General features: G+C 34.0%; 1 protein-coding gene across 2 annotated transcripts in view; it reads right to left on the reverse strand.

Annotated features, from left to right (window-relative positions):
* LOC105227275 (MICAL-like protein 1) overlaps window positions 1–22,117 on the reverse strand; it is a 151,402-nt gene that overhangs the window by 101,359 nt on the left and 27,926 nt on the right. For both annotated transcript variants that reach the window (XM_049456314.1, XM_049456313.1), the window contains exon 2: window positions 17,160–17,212. The gene's annotated coding sequence lies outside the window, so the exon portion shown is untranslated. The remainder of the gene's footprint in view (window positions 1–17,159; window positions 17,213–22,117) is intronic.

The raw sequence follows: 22,117 nt of genomic DNA on the forward strand, positions 1-22,117 counted from the left end.
TATAACTGCCACATAAACTGACCGATCAAAGTTCTTATAAGGAATTTTTGTATATGTGAGAGGTTATCATAGCTTCAGTGTAGCCGAAGTGAACGCTTTGACTTCTTAATAGTATAATGAATCGAACAAACAGTGGCATATACACGAACTCGTTAGTCATTTTCTGAGAAATTATTTTCACACATATTTTTCTGCTAAGAAGCTGGTCAGTTTTCGGAATCCGAATAAAGTGCTTGTATGGAGAACTTTTTCATTTGCGAGATACATATCTTCACGAAATTTGCCATGAATTGTTGCCTAAAGCAATGATACAATTCCTGAAGAAATGGCTTAGATTGGAATACTATAGCATATAGCCGTCATACAAACTGATCAAGCTCAAGTCTTTGTATATAAACTTTCTTTGTTTTGTTTCACAAGAGATTATTGAAAGATTATATTATGTACATATGTATATATCTATTGCGATAGAGAAATCTCAAATTCAAAAACACACATCGTTCGTTCGTATTTAAAGCTTTTTGGACTTTTTCCCGTAATTGGAGCAAGTGAATTCTGGCATACAATTAGTCAACCGATTATAAGTATATTTTTTGAAAAAATATAGTTAGCTTCATACATATCTATGTACCAAAGTATATATGTACTATTTATACCCATATTTGTTTGTATATTGTATAATTTACATATATAATTCACCTCAAAAACAATAAATTTCCATATGTACGTGCGCCTCATTTAATCGTGTGCTCTAAAAACCTAATAAAACTTCACAAACTTCTCGTATTCCCTGCGGCAACTTGAATTTTCGTCGATTTAGCAAAAGAACCGAACGAATATTATATTCGCAACTGAGTGGCTCTAAATCTAAGATTTCAAAATGAGGCGGATGATAAGAAAATGGCAGTAAAGACCATGTGTGCATAGCTATATCTATGACTGTATGAGCAAGTGTATGTGTGTGTGCGGATGTGTTCTTTTTTGGTGGCAACCGGTAGCAATTAGACCTGTATGAATGCTTGAATGAGTATACATACGTGCAAATGTATATAAACGTGGGCAAGTGCTTATGTATGCCGATCATATCGATTGAAGCTTGGCGTGTCCAATGCACACACACATACATATGTATATGCTCAGCTGAGTAAGCGCGTTTGTGCAGGAGAAAGTGTACATAATTAGACTTGACCAAGATATTGTAACAAGCGAAAAGTAAAAACAACAAAAACACAAAATAATAAAACAAATCGGCAACAACTTAGGAGCAACAAAATTGCACACATATGTACAAACATACTTTTATATATACATACATATATATATATATATACATATATTGCTTTATATGTGCAATATGTGCTTAAATCTACGCCTTGAACTCGTATCCAATATTCATATATACATATGTATGTATGTCCGTCCTTGTTCAAATAGATGTGCCCATATATGCTCGCAATTTGTTGTTGCTCCCCATGTGTAGATACTGTGCAAGAGGGCGGCACCTGGCGTTGTTTGAGATCAATGATCGTTGTTGGATAAATGAGCGCGTGCTTGTAAATTAGAGACGCCGCCGCCACAAGCTGCTTTTGCCACACACTTGTTCGCACTATGCGCGGCGGAATGCCACACCGGCACCCCGCCCCCCACGAGCACCAACACCTGTGCGCCGGTGTTGGCTGAGCTTGTAACTACAGTTCGGTCGGTTCACGGCGGAAATGATTATAGTTGTTAGGTTGGAAAAATAGATGTACAACAGCAGGAATAACAACAAGTGAGCAACAACATGGCAAACTCTCGCTGACTGCCAAACAAATAGTGGAGAGTCCACATACTTACATAGAAACATATTAATAAATGAAAATAAAACTTAAATATACAAAAAAGCAACAAAAAATGAGAAAATTTAATGGAAAGACACCCGTTTGGGCGCTACAACGGCGGAGCAACACATGAAATGGCAAGTTGGAAATTGATTTCAGCGCGGAAAGCCAAGAGGAGGCATACTTATGTATATAAAGGGTGGTCCATATAGTGTTTTAAGACTTTGAGAAGAACTGGAAATCACAACAACAACAACATATTAATAACTTTAAGGATAAATATTAAGTAGCACGTCATCAGAGCGCAGGAGCTGCATGCAACCCTGTGAAGCGTTGACATCTTTGAACTATTTCGCTGAAACAGCGTTTGAAAATACGATTTCGAAAAACGGTAAGGCAAATAAGCGAACAGTTAGACTCGGAAGCACGCTGGTTTCGGCCAGATGACAATGCTTGCCACACATCCAAAGCTATAATATTATATAATCAAAGTAAAGCAAATATTTAAGTCGAAGTGCTCGAACGAGTCATCGAAAATTGGACTCAATGGATGGACCATCGGAGACATAGCCGCGGCCAACGTTTGAGAGAGATAATCTTAAAAAAATAAAAATATTTTATTTGGAATGAAAATAAACACATTCCCCATTAAATTTGAAGTTTCTGTGTTTTTGCTTTAAAAAAGTACGGAACTGCGAAGTGGATCACCTTTTATATATATGCATATTCGATATATAGCGTCTCAAACGTTTGGTACGATTGGCCCCTTGGATGGATGGGCTATTTTATACGTTTAACGCCATTGAAAAATACTTGTAGCAAATTGCAAAAGCAAAATAAAAGACTAACGACTAGCGAAATGAGTAGGAAACTCTTTGGCGGCGAAATGCGCAAATATTCACACTTGACCAAATGCAGTGCGATAGCATCTGGTTGGCCGTAAAACTTGCGCCTGGTCATTTGTGTTGTTGCCAATTTGCCGCTAACGCGAGATAAGTGAGTGTGTTTCTTAGTACGAACTTTAGGGTGAGGCAATTTTCAAGGAATAATAAGCAAAATAAATATATAGAAAAAGGCTATAAAGTCTGGGTCAAATTTGATCAGCTGGTAGAGTTGTAGAAAATATACATTTCAATTCCATTTAGAGAGTGGCGAAATACACGTAATACTTACATTACATAAAGAGTAATATAAGTAATAAAGAGGCTGGAAATCCACATTGCCAAAATAATTCTGAAAATTGGCAACAGTGTAAAATTAATTTAGCTCGGAATTGAACTTGTCGAGCGATAAGAGAACTTTTGTATAGATTTATTTAGAGAGTATATAAAAGAAACTTTGGCTATAAAAATTTACGAATTACGGAAGGACTTAGGCAACATTTGGATTAAATTTCTACCGACTAACATTTTTTTGTGAAGTTTTGGGCCTAAGAAATTCGTTGTAAAATGGTTAAAGGATATTACCGAACTCTATGGCGATGTGCGGTAATACGACTATTGCTAGGACTCATTTTTATTTTGTTTTAGTAATCGGACTTGCCAGACTATTTGGAAAAATGTATCAAATTTATTTTTGAGAAGAAAATATATTTGCAAAATAATTTCTGAAATTTGGCAGCAGTGCAAATTATTAATTAAGCTCGGAATCAAACCGGTCTAATGATAAATTATTACTCTTAAATGTTTTTCAATAAATCCGAACTCGACAAAAATTTCTAGGGCTCACATTTGTAGAAAAAATTGAAAAAAAAATGAAATTAACTCCTGGTAAAATATCGTTTAGATAAAATGTATATTTTATTGATGTTCCGAGATTCGCTTTTAAGAGGATTTAGACAAAGGTAATATATATATTGGTATAGAAAAGAACCTTTCGGACATCCTCAGTGTAGTATTACGGACATTAATTAATTAATTTTAGTGGAAATAAAATAAAATATAAAAATAAAATTAAATAAGATAAAATAAAATAAAATAAAATAAAATAAAATGAAATGAACTGAAATGAAATGAAATGAAATGAAGTGAAATGAAATGAAATAAAAAAAATAAAATGAAATTAAAAAAAAAACTTAATTAAATTGAAAAAACTGAAATTAAAATACAAAATAAATAAATTATATTTTTTCAATCAAACTAATGTTTAAGAAAGTATTGTTTAAAAAATTTCTTTATTTATATTTTCTATATATAAAAATAATAATTTAAAAAAAAGGATCAACCCTAATGAAAGTAAACCACGTCTGCTCATTAAATAAACTAAAACAAGCTACAAAAATTAAAATAAAAAAAATTAAACTAAATTAATTAATAAATAAATAAAATTGAATTCAATTTAAAAAGAAAAAGAAAAAATAATAAATTAAAATAAAATAAAATAATTATGAAATAAATTATTTTAATAAAACTAATTATAATTTGAATAATTTTTGTGGCAAATTAATTTTTTCTATATATACAAATACGCAAATATATTAAAAATAATAATTCCCAAAAAATATCCACCCTAATGTATCTATGCAAGTACACCACATCTGCTCATGAAATTGCATACACCGACTGCTGGCGATAAATTTCGTGATTAATTAAGTGAGAAATTAATTAAAGTTGAGATTTTTATAGACACTAATTTTTATGTTGTCTTCAGTAAAACAACGAGAGAAAAAGCCGCGTATTTTATGCAGTTGACCTTCAAAAACAGCGCGCGCACTAAAAACGCTAAAGAAAATATACAAATCGAAATTTGCAAAAACGAAGTGGAGAATTAAAAAAGCGCAGCGATGAAAAGATCGTTTCGCCAAAGATGACTCACTACAGACTTCGTCGCAACAATCAACTCTTTCATACTTCACACTCTTTTATTTGGCGTTGACTTGACTGCCAATTGCTAGGCTACGCCACCATAGCTGGAGTCAAAAAGAAAATGGAACAAAAACAACAAACAAGACTGCACTAACTCTCAACTCTCTACCGACTTGTCGGCGGTAATGACAACTTTCAACTGGCTAGCGGTGGCGCAGGCGCGGACGATGTGGAAAAGCGCGAAAAAAACTGAATTTCGTATGCAAGTCAATGTCAGTCATTTGTCTCTCGCACTTCAGCGACAAGCAAAATTAGCATAAATACGTGCATAGCTTCTGCAAACATAAACATGGCTAACATGCGGTGCATACGTGCATACATACATATATGCTTGCTATATTTACATGTGAGTGCCACACAGTCACATACATGCAAATAAGTATAATCCAAAGACTAATGCGGAAAGTTCAACAGCAGCGTCTATATATTTACATACATACACACATTCAAACATATGTATGTATATAAATATGTATGTATATACTTAAACCGAAATCCATGTTTATCTTTTATATATGTATGTATATGTATGCGCTGTGCTGCTAAGTGGAGAAAGTAAAGAAATGCAAAAAGTAATAAAAAAGAAATGACAATGCCTGCATTCAGGAAATGTAAATTTCACATAACTAAATTTCATGCTGCACTTAAGCTAATCAAATTTATTTGAAACCAAAATACTGATTATTCCATTTGCCTCTTTCGATATTCATACGTGCATGTGTATGTAAATTTATGTGCTGCCAAACTGAGATTTATGCTTTGACTTGTTTTTTTCTTTTTCTTCAATTCAACGAGGGTCACCTCGGCGGCTGGTTGCAACTGAGCGCGTGGCTAAGACTCAGCGGTATTTGGGTTCAAATCTAACATTTTAGAAATACGGTTATGTGGGAAGAATTTTATTTTTGAATAAGGGTACTACGATTTTTGACTAAGCCTCTGTTGATTTTTGTACAATATCTTGTCAAATAAAAGAGGTTTTCACACGAAAACTTGAATTTGATCGTTCATTTTATATGAAAACTATATGATATAGTACTCGGATCCGGAAAATTTCTTCAGATATTGTAATTGTTTCTTAGAAAAGTAATCCATACCAAATCTTGTGAAGATATCTTGTCAAATAAAAGAGTTTTTAATACAACAACTTGATTTTGATGGATCAGTTAATATGACAGCTATATAATATAGTGCTCAGATCTGGAAAAGTTCTTCAGATATTGTAATCTTATTCAGAAAAAATAAGTCGTGGCAAATTTCGTGAAGATATCTTGTCAAATAAGTAAGTTTTCCATACGATAACTTGATTTTAATCGATCAGTTTGTATGACAGCTATACGATATAGTGATTCGATTTCGGCGGGATCGGGAAGTGAACAGCTTCTTGGGGAGAAAAAGAGGTTTGTAAAATTTCAAAGCAATATCTTAAAAGCTGAGGGAATAGTTCTTATATATACAGGTGGACATACAGGCGGACATGGCTTAGTTCGTCAGGCTGATCATTTATATATACCTACATATACTGTTAGGATCTTCAACGTGGAAATCCTGTTAATATAATAATATATGTATAATTATTTGTAGTGGAGTAAAAATTCTACTACGGTGGGTAAGTCTTTGCATAAAGCAAACCCCAAATACCGACTCAGAATAAGTATAAATTAGAAATGCGCTTCTGGGTCAAATTCAATCTTGCTCCGATTTGGTACTAACATTTCACATAACACTTACATTTAATTGGTTAATGTGTATTGAAAAAAACATGCTTGTTAAAAGATCCTTTCGCCATGAAAATAAGAAATTTTATTTATAAGACTTTATTTTAAAGGTTTGGTAGGTCACTTCGACCAAAATTTTTAATAGAAACCAAGCTCACGTTCTTGAACCTCTGTTGACAAAGTCAATATTTTACTGAGTTCTACAAACTTGAAAAGGTCTCATAAATGCTAGACTTCTTTCAAAGCATATTTGAAGTTTTCGCTCCCTCCATCGTTAGAAATCAAAAAGCAGCTTTAGGAGATCCATCGAAAATACTGAAATAGTACTTGAACGAATAGCGTCACTGCCATTGTAGAGGCAGAAAATATTCCAGAAATAATGGATTACATTGATTCATAAGTGAAAGGGTATATTTTACATCAAAAAGTATCAGATTTTATGAATAGAGATTTTGCTGGAAATAACTGTGGGATTATGACAACGTATGTTGACTTTTATATTTCGCGACTGGAGAACAAAAACAATTTTTATTCATCAAAATTGCTTTATTGTTTCTCTAAATATTGTCCATTAAGATTTATACACTTTTACAATCGCTTGAACCAATTGTCGAAGCATGTTTGCGAGTCTGATTTTGGTGTCTGCAAAACATTTTTTTGAAGGCGTGAAACGTTGACTTTTGTTTATTTTTACGAACGTGAATAAAAGGAGGTAATTCGGGTTCAAGTTGGAACTACATGGAGGACATCTCATCAAATTAATGTTTTGATTGTAAAAACTAGTCGTGCAAAAATGTTTGGGATTTAATTAATTTTTTTTGTCGATAAGAATATTTTAAGTTACTGTAAACCACACAAAAGCTTTTCGGATGTCAAAAAGTTCTGGGCATGCATACCATTAAAAATTGCAAACTTTGCTATAAAATTATGAGCCTACAGATTGAAACATGAAAATCACAAAATATGAAAGGAAATCTATGTACTAAACGATAATGAATATATAGCGGATTGGCTTAACAAAAAAATAAAAAAAATATTGGTTCTTACACAGAAAACTCACTGTATTATTATGGCCTGAATTTTACGAGTTTGACTCCATTTGTTTGGTATCTTAAACATATACGTATCTGTATCTCTTTTGTATCTCTTCCGACGGGACTTTTTAGGTCAGGAACCCTTTTCTGATCTATTATGGAACTAAATGAAATAAATGAGGTATCCTTTTAAAGGTGTCGATAAGATATGACAACTGTATTATAAATGCGCCTTGTGCTGCCATCCAGTTTCTTTTTTAGATCCAATGAAAAAACCATTGGTAACACAGAAACAGAACAATTTGAGCTATTCTTTGCTATGAATATGAATAAATGCTAAACATCTCCAAAAAAAGAATGCTCCTTTCTTTCTTACTTTAATTTATAGAAATTAATTTTCTCCCAACCAATTACGAAGGCATTTTACAAAACTCGTAAATTTCCTATTTAACCCTCGCAATCGAACCAGCAACTTGTGAGTTAAGTTATTGTTATGAACTATCCAGGTGGTTTACTCTCATTGTAAATTCGTTGTGATTTCAAAGCAGCAGCCTTCAGCAGTTCATTGCAATTAATTGTATTGGACTTGCAACAATGTTGCAAGATAGCCAACCCACAGTTTAGTTGGGCAAACAGCGTTGGTACTTGCTGAAGAACAAAAGCGGAATATAGCAAAAACAAAACAGACCATGCGCCTTTGCACAATACTCTTTGCATTCACAGAGTACAAACAGTGCTACAAACTGACACTTGTTGGCAACAATGTTGCAAGCCATTGCACCTTGTACACTCAACAGACACCTTGTGTGCCAATCTAAGCGAAGATTGCTAATATCAATTGATAAGTGCGGCCAGCGCACTGAGCTGGGTAAAAAAGAAAAATAAGGCGAAAATAAGTGGAAGCGATTGGAGATGCTTGCTTGGCGGCCACAATTAATTGAAGGGCACACCAAACGCGCAGATTGCTGTAGGAACTTAAGGGCATAACCTTCAAAGTACCAGACTGAGAGCGAATTGCCCGCACTGCGAATTGCAATTATGTGATTAGTTATGTAAATCTCTAAAGGAGTTGATAAAAGTTTGTAGGCTGTATTATGTTTTAGTTTTTTTTTTTTAATTTTTGAGGTTATGTAACCACTATAACTCTCGCTCACTCATGTAAAGAGGAATAAAATTCAAAATTAGGTGGTCAATTGCTTTGCATTTGAACAAATTCTTTGAAGGGAGCAATACTTATAACTAAACTGAATTTTACAACCTCTAGAGTTAACGGTATAATATAAGGGCTCATAGTATGTACGAGGCTAAGTCTAGACATGTTTCTTGAGATATTGATATGGTAACATTTCGAACAAAGCAAAAAAAAAATTATACAACATGGGTAACAAATTATAGTTAAGCATAAAATCTTCAATTTATGCATATTTTTTAATAGCGTTGCCACCTATCGGTAAATATTAATGGGAAAATATAACAATTTATGCATCGAACAGTGGGTTAAAAAAGTCTTTCAGATATTATTTGGAAAGTATTAAATTGAGACATATGTATATTAAATGGTGTTGCCATTTGTTGCAAATAAAAATTTTAAATATGCAGCATATTTGCCGAAGATAAGGTGTTCATGAAGATTTTTTGAAAGCATTTTCAAAAACTTTATTTTAGGCTTTTATTATAAATAAATATTTAGGAGTGGAGTTGCCACATATGGAAAATTTTAAATAAAAATATAAAATAAGAAATAGTATATGTGGTAATATTATTTGTTCTAAATATATAATTTAAGGAAATAATTTTAATGGGGTTGCCACCTATCGGTAAATTAAAAATGAAAAAATTTATAATTTTATTAGAACAGAATTTGTAATATACGAGTATGCCATATATCGAAAAGGTTTAACTTTGCTTTTAAATTTGAATGGGGTTGCCACTTTTCCATAAAATAAAAATGGAAGAAAAATAATTTGATTATAACAGAATTTGTAATGCAAAAGTATTCGAATAGGGTTGCCATATATCGAAAAATTAAAAAAAATGTAAAATATGGTTTTATATGCGCATTGGAAACTGAATTAAAAAAATATCTACTTTTTATGGGATTTTGACCTCTTTTCTCTATTGAGTCACCTAATTTTGAATAAATTATTTTAAAGAACATGTCGATGATCAGAGCTTACATCTAAATTAACACTGTTTGTCTCTACTATGATCATTGTAACATCTGCGTATTCGATTGCTTACACATGTAAAATATATAACGGTATACTTTCAAATCATTTCTGCGCTCATGAATATCTAATGGCGTTATAAAATTAATCTTTATGACAAATAAAAAATAAAAACACAACAAAGTTGACATGGGAACCACTGACTTACAATAATGTTATAAAAATATTACGCTACACAGCAGCTGCTAAGCTGGATTTGCTTAATTAGCTGCAGCGAATTCACATTTTTTATGCAGAATATGAACACAAAACGCACAAAAAGTAAAAATTTACATAATTTTTGAAAACCTTAATATTTCGTGATTATATATGCAGCCAATCAGAGCAAACATAAATGTTATAATGCGATTTGGCGCGAAGAAGAGCTGCCCGAGCAGCGTACTGCTTACGAAATACGATGCGAATTTTACAAAAATTAAAAAAAAAAACTATAAAAAAGCAAAAAATATTAATTAGGGCAATATTTTTAATTTTTGATTTTTTTCTTTTATTTTGGCTTCGGATTAGATAACTTTTCGATACTATGCTGTTATTTAAGAAGTTGCCGTTAGTTTAAGATTTCATAGCATAATAAATTAGTAAACACCTAACAATATTGTTAACAATATAGGTATGTAGATCATAATAGCAAAGTCAAAAATTTATAAGTATAATGATCACTGCATGAAGAAATTCAATCAAAATAAAGATTTTGCTGACATTGCTTGAAAATACTCAAATACTATAATTGGAATCGCTAAAGTACTAAAAGTAGTAAATTTGGTGTTGCTGTTGCCTTAAATGAGGTTTGTTATTTTAGGGAGGCTTCTTTTGTCACTGACTTATTAGTGAACTCTGCGGTTTATACCCTGAACAACAAAGCTTGTAATATCCACAATTAAGCGTCGGAGTCACCATAATATAAACATATATGTAAATGGTCAGTATGACGACGATCTCCATGTTCATCTGCCCGTTTGTAAATATGCGAACTAGTCCCTTAGTTTTTTAGATATTGAACTGAAATTTTGCAAGCGTCTTTTCCCACCAAAAAGCTGTTTATTTCCAGAAATTTGGCGTGGGTTATTGCCCAAGCCAGTGGTAAAATCTTATAAGAAATTGTTCAGACCGGATCTCTATAGCAAGTTCTTGCATAAGAAACTATTTTTCTAACGAAATATCTAGATAAAAATTGGCAGGAACTAGAGTTCAAGACAAAGCTATAACATCATATCTGAAGAAATTTATCAGTCCATTACTGTTTCTTCCAGCTTCGGTATGAACAAAGTTAACGCATTTTCTTCTTTTATTTTTTTGTTTAATAGTGATAATGTTTTTGTTGCCATATTATCATGTTTATTGTAATTGAGGGATTAACGAATTTCACATCAAGTGTTAGAAATTACACTCTTAGCCACGAGATTTCGAAAGTCAAGCGGGTGTTAAGTGCAAAATCTACAAAAACGCTGAAAAGGTGTAAGCGATAGCACTCGCATTTCATATAAATAAACAAGCAAGCCGGTATTTTTTAAGTAAATTTATAAATATATATAAAGTTGTACATATGTATGTACATACACACACATTTATACTGTAATTTAATTTCTATTTTAATAAAAAGATAATTGAGCAGATTATTTTTATACGACACTTAACACGTTGAGTGCGTTTTAATTGAAATTTCTAACGCAATACGACAAAAGCTGAGATAACAACAACACATACATATACAAGTGTGAAGTATATGCATGCGTGTGTGTGCATGAGAAAGTGTGACACACAAAACGCTGGCAATGACAACAGTCGTGCCACGATTATGAAGATGACAACGGCGTGGCTTTATGTTTGTATGTATGCGTGAGTGTGTGTGTTAGCCATGAGCGGCTTGGCTTACAAACGCGCGCTTGTCATTTCCAGCTGACAAACAATCAGCTGACTGTGCGTAGTTGTGTTGGTCAATTTATTGTTGTTGTTGTTACATTAAATTTGTTTGTTTACGCTACTTTCACTCGTGCTGTTGTTGTTTATTGTTCGTTTCCTATATCCGATTTTCATTATGATGTACTCAACTTTTTATATCCGATTACGGCCTTTGTTTTGATTTCCAATTTTATATGCGAGTGTGGACATATGTACATATGTACATATGTATATTGTGATATTGTTAGCAAGCTTTTATAATTCGGGCACGACAACAATAATTTGTTATAAAAAGCTTACATATGTATAATATATGTATATACGCTTATAAGCACAAATTGATGAATGCAATTTTAAATGCGCGGACGCGCCTGCGCAGTGTCATAAATTAGTATATATTTATATTATATCTGTTAGCAATATATGCATATATAAATATGTATGTATGTGGCTAATGTTTATTTGATTGAAAGTGAAATTTATGGGCAAATGAGTGTTAAAGTGCCATAAATTTGGCTGAAATTTGAATTTAAAAAATAAAATACAATTTCAGTTGAAGTGTAACATTTAAATCAGAAATAATTGCTATCCATATTAAAATCGCTTAAATACAACAAAAAAATTTGAAAAATGAAAAACCAAAATATTTTTGAAAAAAATTGAAAAAATTTTTTTGAAAAAAATTTTTGGAAAAAAATGTTGAAAAAAATTTCGAAAAAAAATTAAAAAAAAAAAAATATTTTTTAATATTTTTTAATTTTTGCCAATATTATCCATAGATTTATATTATTTTTTACAAATCAAGCAAACATATTTTTATTAAAACTTTCAGGAATGTCTCAAAAGTTAGCAATTAAGGAAATTTCATCAATTTTACCGCCAATTAATAGCCGAGTTGTAACTATTTAATATTTTATTGACAATATCTTTATGAAAAGCTATACATGCAACCCTGCGAAATGTCAGAAAAAATGGTGGATGAACATAACATTAAATGGTTAACGGTTATCTTTCAAGTTTGTATAAATATTGGGATCGAAAACTATTAAAGGACAAGACCAGAACGTGTCATACGAAAATGCCATTTAAGGAGTTATATTCAGTTGTGAAATTTAAAAAGTCGATTTTCGTATATGAGCACAGTACATACAGGGTTTGTCGGAAAAGTAATACGACTGAGTCGATTTAACAAAATTTATTGAACCAAACGTTACAATTCTTTAAAAACTTTCAAAATAGGCTCTTTCTGCGTCGATGCAGCGGTGTCAACGTGATTTCCAAGCTTTGAAGGCTTTACGAAAGGCATTTTTCGGAATAGCCTTGAGAGCCGAGGTGCATGCTGCTTGGATTTCCTCTGTCATTTCAAAATGCTTGACTTTAACCATATCTGGGCGGCTGCGAAAACGTTGCCTTGGTAAGATAGCTGTTCACAAGAAAGGCAGTATGAGCCGGGGCGTTGTCATGGTGCAACTTCCAATCGACTGTGATGTCCTGCCGGACCCGATTGAATCTTCATTTGAGTCTCTTGAGGACTTCCACGTAAAACTTGGCGTTGACCGTTTGTCCAGAAGGAACAAATTCATGGAGGACTATGCTTTTGATGTCAAAAATGACAATGAACATCGTTTTCACTTTGGATTTGCTCATTCCTCACTTTTTTGAGCGACGAGACGCCGGCGTGTGCCACTCGGAGGATTGCTTCTCTGTCTCCGGATTATACTCAAAGATCCATGACTCATCACCTCACGTGATTACGTTATTCGAAAATTGGGGGTCACTTTTACACATGTTAAATTTTTGTTGGCACACTTTCACTCGCCGCAATTTGTGGTTGTCTGCTCTAACTAACGCTGAATTTTCAGCTTCACCACTCACTGAAACACGTCGCGCGACGTCCTGACTCTCCAGGTGCTCGGAGACAATTGACTAGCTGCTCGTTCGTTAGCTAGGAACGCCTTCTATCTAATACAGTCGGTACGCGCACGCACCGAAATATAATCGCGGCGGATAAAAAACAGTCTTATTACTTTCCAGATAAACCTTGTATATAGGAGAATGTCTTTCGACGTATACTTTCGGAAATGGGAGCTTACATATTATGAATTTATCTTACAATTCAGTTTTCGAAAGATCAGAAAATTGATGTTATGAAAATACACGAGCCCTAGAGAGAGACTAGAAGAAAGTTTGGAGTTTATTTACCAAGATTTTATGGAAATATAGAGCTCATGAAGGTTTTTAGTTTTAGGAGATTTCAAAACATATTTACATACATATATATTCCCCTAAGCAATAAGTATAGGTAGTAATAACTTTGTTCGTCTAATTTATTGCTCACCGATCGTCACAAGCTTTTTGCATTCGGACATAAAAACTTTTCGAATAGTGGAAGTTTTTCTCACATGCAGAGCTCTATTAATTGCTATGCTCTGCTAAGCGCGGCTTAAATTTTAAAACGACGAGCTGGTAAAACGGTTTAGTGTCATTTGAATATATAACTGCATTTACAACGCTTTAATGCGAGAAAGCGAAGCGTTTCTTAGAGTTTGGTCACAAAAAAAGCGGACACATTTTAATAGAGATGTAAGAGACTCGCACACAATATTTTAGTACATTTTCCCCCGCCCCGCACGCGAGTAGCGACAGCTTGGCAACGGCAATTGGCTGCAAGAGTTAAGCACTTTTTTCCACATTAAAGTGACAAGCCATCAAATAAACTGAGTCAAGCCTCAAGTTGACAGCTCAGGTAGGTAGGACGGCCAAGCGCGGCACAAGCTTGACGCTGGCGTTTCGTGCCGGCGTTGCGGTGAAACAGCTGAGTGGCGAGCCGTTGTAGCGCCGAGTAACCGACAAACCCCCAACTGTCAGCTGGGCACTTTCTAAATTGACAAGTAAATTTAAGGCATGCATTAAAATGTTTAAAACTTTGGGAGCGCGGTAACAAAATAACAAAAAAACTTAAATAAAGCATAAAAGCAAAGCTACAAAATAACGTTATGTGAAATGCGGTGGTTGGGAAGGTGGTTCGCTGCATTTACAGTTATATTTACTCGCTCTTTTTATGTGTTTTACATTGTCAGGCGTCATCGTTATGGTTGTGTGTGTGTGTGTAGCTGTCAACGGTTAAATTGTCATTTTTTTACAGTTCGTTTAGCTTGACTTTTTATGCGCTTTTGTGGCAATGCAATATTTCGTTTTAGTTTTTATTATTTCCCTCGCTTCAGTTCATTTTGTTTCGCTTTGCTTTGCTGCTTTTTATTTTACTACAGTGACTTTAAAAAGTTCGCACATTTTTATATGAGCGCAGTGGTGTGAAATATTTTTATGGCAGCTGAGCTAAACTTTCCAAAGATGAGACATCAAAGACTTACGCCTGAACAACGTTTACAAATCGTCCAACTTTATTATGAAAATGCACGTTCTGTAAAGAATTTGTTTCGCGCGCTTCGCTCGATTTATGTTCAACACAAACGGTATACTGAACGTGCCGTTCGCAACTCCATTACTCATCTTGAGATCCAGCTTTCATTCTTGGATAATATTCGACCGAGTGGACCACGTCCAGCATGGAGGGTAGAAAATATAGTAACCGTAGCTGAGAGTTAGTGTACACGAAGACCGTGGAGAGTCGAATCGGTGACATTCGCAACAACTCAGACTGACGTATGGAACCACTTTGCACATTTTACGTCGAGATCTTAAATTGAAAGCGTATAAAATACAGCTTGTGCAAGAACTGAAACCGCCCGACTTCCAAAAGCGACATCGCTTCGCTCTATGGGCTTTTGAAAAGTTCCAGAAAGATCCAACGTTTTTCAGCCAGATTTTGTTCAGTAATAAGGGTCATTTCTGGCTCAATAAGTAGTAAACAAACAAAATTGACGCATTTCGACCTGAAAAGATTCCAGAGCTGCCTTTTCATCCAGAAAAAATTTCGCCACTCTCCACACATCACATCAATCAATGGTTTCGTTTTGGATCGGTCGATTGGCCACAAAGATCGTGTGATATCATACCGGTCGACTTCTTCATGTGTGGATATGCAAAGTCTAAAGTCTATGCGGATAATTCCGCTTCATTTCAGAACTTGGCGCAAAACATCACGTATATAATCCGCCGGTTACCGGTCGACAGGGTGGAACGAGTCTTCAAAAACTGGACTCAACGAATAGACCATCTGAGACGCAGCTGAGGCCAAGATTTGAAAGAGATTGTCTTCGATCATAACCTCATAAGGCCGTGTAAAAATTTCATGTTGATCGGTAGGACTGCACAGCCCGTGATACCTGTATGGACAAAGCGAGTCCGAAGAAGGAAAGGAAGATGGTACAGCGCTAGGAATTTTTCTTGTAAATTAAATGTTCTTTCGCAGTCATATCTTTAGAACATATGATTTGACATATGTCAACTACGTTTAGTTCTCTTTGCATTAGCTTCTTGATTATTTATATTTCAATATATCCACTCATCGGAGAATAAGTCCGATGGAAGTCTTGCTCGGTAACGAGATAAAGTGTTCGCATTATGAGTGATATAGAGAAGTTACAGGGAAAACTCACTGAGAAATAATGAAACGAACTTAAATCTAAGCTTACCTTCGCCCAAGCCTCATCCGTAAGACCTTTTCGAAAAAAAAATTATTTGCTTTGTTGTTATTGGATTTTTTTTTTGAAAATGGTCTATATATGTATACGCAGTATGTTCTCTGAAACACTGATTAGTGACTGCACAGAGTGGATTGATTGCAACGATACGATAACATTGCCCTTAAGCTGTCGCTTGAAATTATAGAAGTTGTGTGAAATGTTGAGCAATGACAGGCACCCTCTTGAATGATTTTTAGAATGATTTATTTATTTGAGGATTGGATAATTAGTTAGTTCTTAGGAATGACTAATGAAAAATATGGAGATAATAAATTAAATAATAAATTTGTCAACCTCAGCTGTATTTCAGTATTTTTTTTTCAGTCATTTCATAATCATATTCCAAGGTCATGAATCATGACTTACTTGCAACATTGTTGTACTTCATAATATTTTTTTTACCTTACATAATTATGTTTATTTACAAAGCTAATAATAATCGCAACACTCATATAAGATAAACTGTGTATCATATCTCCCTTTAGACAAAGACACTTTAGGCAAAGTGCCATAAAAAAAAACTTCCTTCTGTATTAAGCATTTTGTTCAAAAAAACCTGAGCACTCCTACAAAATAAACACATTACAAGCAATTCTACTAATATCTCTTATCATTTGGAAGCATTTGTGTCGCCGAGATGTAAACATGCGCAATATTTTTCGATTTTGTTGTTGCACAGATGATTAACGCATAATTTATTTGTATTTACACAATTTTATGACTTTATGATAGGCCTAGAAATTTTAGCTTTGCTTTTATTTGTCCCTTGATAAATGGGGAATAACTGCTTTATCAATTATAAAAATTATGAATAAGATTTTTACGACGCCACTTCCTATACAATGTATTACATACACACATACATTGATAACAATGTACGCCTACGTGGCGTCTCTAAACTGTTTTTATTGCAAAAATGAAATCAAAAGACCATAAATTGTGTCACTACTCACCCAAATAGATATCGCTGTGTTTGTTTACAGGTGTCTTAAGATATTTTCAAATGCTGCAAAGAAACGAAAGGAAAATTTTATTGTTAGTGGGATTTTTTAAATTATTTATATATGTACATACATATAATAGTTTAAAATTTTTCATTTTGAATTTTTTAAAAATTTGCTTGGTAAAAAAATTGAAATATTTTTTTTTGCTTAATTGTTTTCGTATACTGCCTTAGGATAGGTTAGGTTAAATGACTGATCCAAGATCGCACATGAACTGCTATACTTGTATATAGGCTTTTATGAAGACATAGAAAACAAGAAAAAGCGTTAACTTCGGCTACACTGAAGCTAGTATACTCTTTCCAAGTGCATTTATTTTAGTAACTACATATGTGCTCAGTTTATATGGAAGCTATATGCTATAGTTTCCATACAAGAACAAGTTTCCATACAAGAACTTGATTCCAAGGACTCCTGTGTTCGGACTTACAAATTAGCAAAACGATTAGTAACCAATACTAACTTGCATAAGCGCTTAATTTCCGTTCTCGCTAGTTCGGTGGGATGTCTGAAGGTATGCGCATACCAAGTGTTTAAGTCTTGATCTCTCAAAACAGCCAAGAAGGAAGTGATGAGTTGTTTCCACCTCATTTTCTTCCGTATAGCTTCCGCATATAACGTCTGGTAGGATTGTCAGCCTTACTGTGTGAACGCTTATAAGGCAATAGCCTATTAAAAACCCCATAACTAGGGAGAGGTTAGCTTTACTGAAAACAAAGAGATCGCTAGATCTTCTGCGATCAATATTGGGCCAAAAGGCTTTTGCGACAGCGCATATACCGAGCCCAGTTCGAGCCAAGCTTACGCGAAGTCCAGCTATCTATTTGTAGAGCATAAGAGGACACGGGAGCATCGACCCACTTCCATTCTACCGTTAGCGGTTCTAGGGTGCCTTTCCTTGCCAGCTTATCAGCTTTACAATTTCCTGCGATTCCGCTATGACCTGGCACCCATACTAGTCTTATCACAAAGACTCTCATTGCTATTGATAACGAGGTTAGGCACGCCTTGACCAACCCTGAAAGCACTGTTAATGAGTTCAAGGCTAGTATCGCCATTTTGCTCTTTGAGTGAAAGGTTACTTCTCTGAAGGTGGTTGCACTCCGGAGCAGTAGATCTGCTGCTACCTTAATGGCTGCAACCTCGGCTTGGAAGACAATGTTAAAGTCAGGAAGTCTCAAGCTGGAGTTGATAGAGAGCTCCTGACACTAAACCCCTCCCCCAACTTTCCCACCAAGTCTTGACCCATCTATTCACTGGATTTTTCGTTCTCTCTTGAAAATTCGGCTTCCATGAAAGCTTCCTATCCAGGACTAGCTCTAGTTATTTCACTGTATCCGCCGATTACAAACGGATGTGTCCCCTCTAGTAAATAAAACCATATCGGTTTTACATGGGTTGTTGGCAAGATCACTTCCGACTGTCCAATTTGTTACGAAGCTAATATACCCCTGCGATAACTCGTACACGGTACTCATGAACTTTGGTTACAGCGAGGCTATATTACCCTTTAGAAGTTCAAAAGATTCCATAAAGAACCTAATACCTTGCACCTTTGCCTTAAGCAATAATCCATGTAGTAAAAAGCATACATCATTCCTTTAGTTCTAAATTTCCTAGTTTTGTTTTAGAATTTATCTTATTCATATATTTTATAATGCGCCAAAATGTAGGCAACATTTGCAATAACTTTCTTTGACAGAGGATTTATGTGGGCATTTCGTCTGATAATCTCATTATTTGTTTTGAAGATCGCATATTTTATGGCCCACAATAATACTTTAGTATATAATATATTATATTTTATATAAAATTGATTTTTTGACACCTAAGCCCCCTTTTCGTAGACCAGGTCACATATAACATTATTTGTCCCAATCAATGTAATAAAAACACTCTTGACTTGATTTTTTTCTAACATTAGTTCACATTACCGAATAGCTACTGTACAAATAAACCTCACAATGTGTAAAAATAAATTTTATAAGAAATGTGCAATTTCACAATTATCCGCAACCACAGAATTTACAAATACTGCCAGAGCTCATGCTGATTCCAAGAAAGGTCTATTGCTTTGAAACCAAACAATAAAAATGGATTCACATAATTACTTGTAAGTATATTTGTATGCTAAGTAATTGTATGTGCATATATTTAGTAGCTGCTTTGACTGCTTAAATATCTATGAAAAGTAGTTATTTTTATATGTAGACATACACAATATATAAGCGTAATTATGTACATAACCACACGATGATGGGTTGATTTATTTGCTTAAGCCGCAAATGCTAGTAATTATTGAGCGGATATAGCCTCGAAACACAAGAGAACTAATTAGAATGCTTAGGAGCAGCTACTGCGGTAGCAATGGCACATACCTTCTAGCAAATATATACATATAGATATGTATATGTATGACTCTTATATATACCTAGACCTGTAAGAAAATCTCTGTATACTCATATAGATAAATACTTGCGCATGCCGCACGCCGCAGTCTCTTCAGTTGTACGTGTTTACCATAATTTTTAGGAACAGTCCCTCGGGCTCACCCATTCTCGCTCATACGCAGGCAGGCCAACCATCAACTGTCACTTGGCTTGGCATGTACCAGCAGCGTTGATTGATAGCGTTTAAGTCCAAGTGAAGTCGCATAGAGAGAGCGTGAAGATACGCCATAAGTTTTCTACAAAATACGCGACTTTGTCGAAAGAAAACAATAAGAAGACAGTATAATGTCTGCAACTTTGTCCTTCGACGAGTTTTTCAGCTCTTCGAGTTAGAAACACTTTGTATTCAACACAGTTTCTACAACTTTCAGTAAACAAAATATGAAAAGTGAAGTCATGTTAATACAACCAAGTAGAAACTGAAGAATTATTTGCATATTTTTAGAAGAAGAGGCGAGATATTGAAGAAGTTAAAAATCAGTGCTTCGAAAAATTATATCGATTTTTAATATGCCTGGTGATTCCACAATAAGTTAGATTAATGTACTCTACCTAGATCTGATCAAGCCAACTTAGCATTATAGAAGATCACCGATAATCGTACGTTTCTTACTGTCGATAAGCAAACTGCTAGCTAGTCATAAACGCTCTCTGGTACACGATCACTTCTGGAAGCCCGAAAAAGTTTACTTTTGCTATGCTCGGAGGTTATGTGCCAGCGGAATAGTTTATTGTTCCTGCTCTAGATCAATTGAAAGCTTAACCCCTTTCCATATAATTGCATTTATTAGAAAATTCAGAAATCTATAGTGTAGTTTTAGGAGCCAAGGATGAACATAATCGTTCTCTGGCACACGATCGCTTCTGAAAGGCCAAAAAAGGTTGTGTATATTACTGTACCATATGACATATATGTTTAGATTGCCCATGCCGATATCTGGAAGCACTGCTGGAAGGAATATTTGATATAAGTGAACAACATGGAGTCACTACTGGTATGGTCGAAGATAATTTCCCAGCAGAATAGTTAATTTTCACTTCTCTAGATCAATTGAAAACTTAAGCAGCTCCCTGATAATTTTCTGATGTCCACATAACTGCACTTGTTGAAAAATTCGAAAATATATAGCAAAGCTTTAGGCGCCAATGCCGATCATGTCAATGCTCTTTCCGCCATTTTTCATTAGAACGATGTCTTCGCCACAGAGATTTACATTAAAAAATTACAATAATTTGTTTGGGCTGCTTCACGCATTGTTCTTTCGTATGTGCTCAAGAGCTTAATATTTTGAAGATTACCTCTGCTAAATAATGTGTGTCTAATTAATACAAAATAGCGCATAATTGTGATTTATGATTATTATTTTTTTGCCTCACAGGTTGTTTTTGAGATCCTTGTAATTTGCTGCCTAATTTGTTTCCAGTTTCTTCTTCTGTTTCTTTTGGTAGATTTTGAATAAAATAAACATTAATAATTGGCAAAATGATGTAATTTTTTAGCGTTCAAAGGAGCTGTGCTAGAAGAGGCGCTATAATTGAGAATACAACTGGCAGGTGTAACGAATTATGAATGAATTATTGGCTTTTTGTGTTTTTATAATTATTTCATGGCATATTTATGACAGCAATTAGGCGTCGAAGGCAGTTCAGCAAAAATCTTAAGTACCAAAAGCGGAAGATTAATCGTTTAAAAATTAATTAGGAATGATCGATGCTTTGCACAACTAAATCTGGTTTAACCTTTAAACTATTAAGTCTACAGTTTATAGAGATGCAGATGGCTTCCGCTAATGAAGGGTCACTAATTGGATTCTGCTAAATTGACAAAATGGGGAACTTTTATTTGTTAATGAAGTATTACACAGTAAAATACGCAAATAAAAAAATTTCTCAAGATTTTGGCAGTTTTTGAAGGTTTTAAAAAAATGTATACATTTTTTGATAATTTTCAAATCTATTAAAATTCTTCAATGAAATTCTAAAGTTAGAACAGGCTTCCTCTACAGTAGGACCACTTAATGGCGGTAAAAAATATTTGTCAACTGTAGTTTACAAATTTGGATTTAAAAATGGATGGAAAACATTTTCGAAAGCTTTAAAATGTAAATGAATTCAGATACCAGCAACTACCATATAGATATTATCAACAAATTATATATGTATTTATAGAAAAATATAATGAAACTGCTAAATTACTGAATAATATCTAAAAATTGTGTATAATTGATATTAGATCTTTTAATCAAAAAAATTATATTGATGTGAAAATTTAGTTCAGTATTTAAATTTTTCCAAAAAACAGTCAACCATTTGCTTCGAAGTGCTTTGTACGTGAAAAGTTTTTGTGGGATTCGGTTGATTTTGAAACACTCATACAGTCCTCTGCTATTTACTTTCTATATATCCATGATTTATCATCTGCCAAGATGTCATAACTTGTATCGAAACATCGCTTTC

The sequence above is a fragment of the Bactrocera dorsalis genome, chromosome 4 (assembly GCF_023373825.1).
Source record: "Bactrocera dorsalis isolate Fly_Bdor chromosome 4, ASM2337382v1, whole genome shotgun sequence".
NCBI classification, from domain to species: Eukaryota; Metazoa; Arthropoda; class Insecta; order Diptera; family Tephritidae; genus Bactrocera; species Bactrocera dorsalis.